Genomic DNA, 5,158 nt, shown 5'->3' with positions numbered 1-5,158 from the left:
GGGCATTTGCGTTTGCTTACATCCCTCCTTCCCATTCCAAAAATCTCAAGGATCAGTTGGTGCTCTGTCTCCTGAACCAAAATCTTAAGCAATGACACCCACTGCTGCTAACACCCAAATCCTTGCTCCTTCATAAACTCTGTCTCCTTCCAGAAAAATCTTACTTGCTACTTTGTTCCTGGAAGTGACTCTTAAATAATAGATGACTATGAGTACAGTTTAACTTTTAGCAGAGGTGTAGAGGGCATAGTTTAACATTCAGATTTGAGAAAATAATTTTAATTTGCGTTTTATTGATGCTTATAGTTCCTTGCAAATCATTTCACACCATTCTTAAGTCACCAAATACAAAAACAAATAGGGAATTGGGTACAAAACTAACATTACTGAGTATCTTCTAGGATCCAGGTTAAGGGACTAAATGCCTTACATTGTAACCTTTATACCTTAGATTAATCCTGGACACAGTATTATCAGGAGTTCACAAAGAGGAAACTGAGGTGGAAAAAGTTTATTATTTGCTCATGGCAATATCATTAAAAGTCTATGTTAACAGAAGTCACTTAGTCCTCATGTAGGACCTCTGTCCTTAGTGAGTTATACTATGAGAATTAACTGCAAAACTTGTTCTCAAACAATACATGTTGGGAAACTGGCGCAGTTTTAGCCAGGTGGCCGAATGGCCCAGCTACCTGAGCCAGGTTCCACCCCCAGCCTAATGGGATTCGCTGCTCCTGCTTCCCTGCCTGCCCTCAGGCAAAGTTTTAAAAGGGCCTTTTCCTGAACAGGTGCTCTCTTGGCTCTGCTCTCTTAGCTCTCCTCTCCTGCTCTCTGGTCTCCTCCTCTCGTCTCTCCCTCCTCTCTGTCTCTCTCTCTCATAGTCTCCTTTTCTCTCTTTCCTTCGCCGCCCCTTCACTCCAGTCTGTTGGGTGTTCCCCAATAAACCCTTTCCCTTACTCCGGTGTTTGGTGTGTGTTTGTGATGGCTAACATTAATATATAACAATACATATTACATCATGTGTGGGTATATGTGCAAACTGTTGAAATCTTAGCATAGAGTTAGCCTTCTGAATATAAAGTTAATTAAAAATGAATATTAAAGAGGAATGAGATGAGAGAGGGAATAGGAGGTGGGAGGGAATGGGGGAGGGAGGGTGGGCACAGGGAGAAAAGCCACTATATTCCCATTCCAAAGTTGTACCTATGAAAATTGTATTTATTAAATAAAAGTGACGAGGCAAAGGCAACTTCAGCTGGCTGACAAGGTCACAGCAGAAAGTCTGTCTCAGCAAGGCATGAGAAGGACAGCTGCGGTCCTCTTGGTGGTTTTAGGTTTGATGGGAATTACAAGCTGGAGCCTCCTGGTGGTCCTGCTATTGATTGCTGTATTCCTAATTTTACGGAAGAGCACTTAGTCTCATAACCTCCAAAATGTCCATTGCCTTGTAGAATTTTAATCAAGCAGAATGTTAGTGTATAAGAAAGGGTTAATGCCTTATGCAAGGTTGAGCTGTTTGTAGAAAAGAATTAAAAGGCAACAGGCTCTCTGGTATATACTTCCCACTAGAATAAAGATAGATGCTAATAAAGCTTTAATTCACTATATGCTACAACTACTACAATGGTTAGGATGTCAAAACTGTAGAATAGATCTAAGTAAACCTTTTAATAAGTGCAATAAAGAAATTAAAGAATTACAGAAAAAAATTGCAAAGAGGGGATACATTTTAAAAAGGGTCTGCTTTGAACTTGGGGCTTCTAGTAAAGAGTAGATTAGGAAGGTACTATTCTAGCCTATGTAGCCAATTTCTGCATAGTTTGGCAGCATTAGAGGCCTTGGCTTGTGTGGGCAGCCTGTTATCTTGCACCTGTCTTTGATTGTAACCCATGCTCTGAGTATGCCCTTGAAAATCAAAAAAAAAAAAAAAAGTAATTAGAAAAAATGGATGGCCAATGCCGCAGCTCAATAGGCTAATCCTCCACCTAGCAGCGCCAGCACACCAGGTTCTAGTCCCAGTCAGGGCGCCGGATTCTGTCTTGGTTGCCCCTCTTTCAGGCTAGCTCTCTGCTGTGGCCAGGGAGTGCAGTGGAGGATGGCCCAAGTGCTTGGGCCCTGCACCCCATGGGAGACCAGGAGAAGTACCTGGCTCCTGCCTTCGGATCAGCGCGGTGTGCCGGCCGCAGCGCGCCAGCCATGGTGGCCATTGGAGGGTGAACCAGCGGCAAAAGGAAGACCTTTCTCTCTGTCTCTCTCTCTCACTGTCCACTCTGCCTGTCAAAAATAAAAATTAAAAAAATGGACAACAGGATTTTCATTGTAAGAAGAAAAAATCATTATGTGGCTTATAATATAAAAATAAAGCCTGGTGCTCAAAAGCCAGAGCCATGCCATCAGCCTTGCTGTGAGTGTCTCTCATTTCTTCCAGCACCCACACCTCTCACACCTTGGGGCCCCTGAACTGGCTGGAGCTGGTCTCCGGCTTAAAAGCTTTAGGGACTGGCACTGTGGCACAATGGGTTAAAGCCCTGACCTGAAGTGCTCTCTTCTATGGGAGACCTGGATGAAGCTCCAGGCTGGCCGGCTGCAGCACGCCAGCTGCGGCAGCCTTTGGAGGGTGAACCAACAGCAAAAAGGAAGACCTTTCTCTCTGTCTCTCTCTCTCTCTCTCTCACTGTCCACTCTGCCTGTCAAAAAAAAAAGAAAAAAAAAAAGATGCTCCAGGCTCCTGATTTCAGATTGCCCTAGCTCTGATCTGGCCATTGCAGCTATTTGGAGAGTGAGCGAGCCAGTGGGTGGAAGACTCGCTCTTGCTCTCGTTCTCGCTCTTGCTCTTGCTCTCACTCTTGTTCTCACTCTCTCTCTCTTGCTCTGTCTCACTCTGTGTGTGTGTGTGTGTCTGTCTGTCTGTCTGTCTCTCTGTAACTCTTTCAAATAACAAACAAATCTTCACAAAATAGAATAAAAAATAAAAAGCTACTTCCAGTAAACTCATAAAATCCCCATAAATCCAGGACACAATCTCATGGGTAGATGCTATCTATAAGCCCTGTGCCAATCATCCAGTCAAGCATTTTTCACTGTGACCAAATAAAATAGTCCTCATTATGGCAAAGTGGCTTAGAAATTAGAAGACACAATCAGAGGCTATAAGAACAATTTAAGGAAAAAGTTAAATTAAAAAAACCCATAACTCAAAGCTGAATTTGTAATACTTCATTAATTCACGGTACATGTGTCCACCAAACTCAAGTACTCAAAGCACAATGAAGAAGAAAATAAGTAAAAATTTCCCAGAATACCCAAATACACATTATTAAGTCCAAGTGAGGTATCCTGACACTGGCTCAGCATCATGGCTCTAAAATAAACTCACTCTGTGTTGGCTGCTCTGATGCGAGTGGATCCACTCAAAGAGAAGAAAGTAGTAGGTGTGAACAGTGAATAACTGGAAAGACCAGCAAGAATGCTACAGAGCTCTGTGGCCCCTAACTGAATGTAATATGCAGGCAGGCATATTTTTTTTTTACAGGCAGTAAGACTGTGAGAGAGACAGAGAGAAAGGTCTTCTTCCATTGGTTCACCCCCCCAAAATGGCTGCCATGGCCAGCACACTGTGCCTATAGCCAGGCGTATTCTTGACTTCTGGTAGACTGCCATGCTCTCAGTTGTCATGGGACCATAAGTACTGAGCACAGTCAGAGCATTCAAAGACAGCACACAAATTTTACTTAGTGATAGTGGAGCACAGAAGCTTGGATTCATGGATGCTGTTAAGCCTCACTCATTTGCTACATCATCCTGTTTGGAGCCACTGGAACTGCAGAGCACATGAGCTCAGGGCAGGTAGAGGAGCATGGTGTGTAGGGTCTCATGCTGGTTGTAGCTGTGCAGGTGCGTGGGTGGAGGAGGAGGAGGAGAAGAGCAAGAGCCCTAGCACTGTAGGGGTGAGGAACAGATGATGGAGGTAGTTAAGGGTGACTTGTCTGCATTATGCCTGGTACTCCCTTGGATATAACTGATACAACATGAATGAGGTGAATATAAAGCTTACCCTAAAGGCACTTATAGTCCTGGGAGACAGATGACAAGGACATACACAATTACAAAACTATGTGACAAAAACTGTAGGTGCACAATAGAATCACCTACATCATTTGTGGATGTCATGCCCATGTCAGGCAGGAATCATCAAGTAAGGTCAGATCTCAGAGGTGGAAGAACTCAGGGCTGGCACCGTGGCTCAGTAGGCTAATCCTCCATCTTGCAGCACCGGCACACCGGGTTCTAGTCCCAGTCGGGGCACCGGATTCTGTCCCAGTTGCCCCTCTTCCAGGCCAGCTCTCTGCTGTGGCCAGGGAAGGCAGTGGAGGATGGCCCAAGTGCTTGGGCCCTGCACCCCATGGGAGACCAGGAGAAGCACCTGGCTTCTGCCATCGGATCAGTGTGGTGTGCTGGCAGTCGCGGCGGCCATTGGAGGGTGAACCAACGGCAAAGGAAGACCTTTCTCTCTGTCTCTCTCTCTCACTATCCACTCTGCCTGTCAAAAAAAAAAAAAAAAACTCAGAAATGACACCACTGTCTGAAATGAAAATAGGCTGATGGTAGGCAGAAGCCTGGTGACTAAAGCTGGAACTGGAACATGGATCCTGTGAGAGGCTGTCAAACTCATCATTAACCTGGATAAGGCTGAACTCTCCCAGCTTCTGTCCTGGTACCCATGTCTTTGCAGAGTCATAACTAAGAAAAAGAAACTCATATCTGGCTTTAGCTGACTGGAAGGACTGTGGGAGCTCCCCACATTTGAGGCCAGAATCTCTTGATGTGATGTTGAGAAGCCACCAGAGGACATTCTGGTTAATGTACACAGGTTATGGGTCATAGTGTCAACAGTATACGCAGTGTTGGGTGCTGGCTCATGTGCTCACCCACACAGCTACTCTGAGGTTCTGACAGAGGGAGGGTGGGACATGGGATTTGCAAGACAGACTGGAGAGCTAGTGAAGCAGACTTCTTACCTGGGACTACAAGAGAAGGGGAAGAGAAGCTTGCAGGCTAGAAATGGAGCAAAGAGATAGCAGACAGTACATCTCCTTTGCCCCTTCCTTGAGAAGCACACCAAAGGTTATCAGTTGACCTCTTCTTAAACCTGAGTTGG

Source organism: Oryctolagus cuniculus, chromosome 21 (assembly GCF_051225735.1).
Source record: "Oryctolagus cuniculus isolate XC-2025 breed Fujian yellow rabbit chromosome 21, ASM5122573v1, whole genome shotgun sequence".
In the NCBI taxonomy this organism is placed as follows: Eukaryota; Metazoa; Chordata; class Mammalia; order Lagomorpha; family Leporidae; genus Oryctolagus; species Oryctolagus cuniculus.
This window is presented reverse-complemented; position numbering follows the sequence as displayed.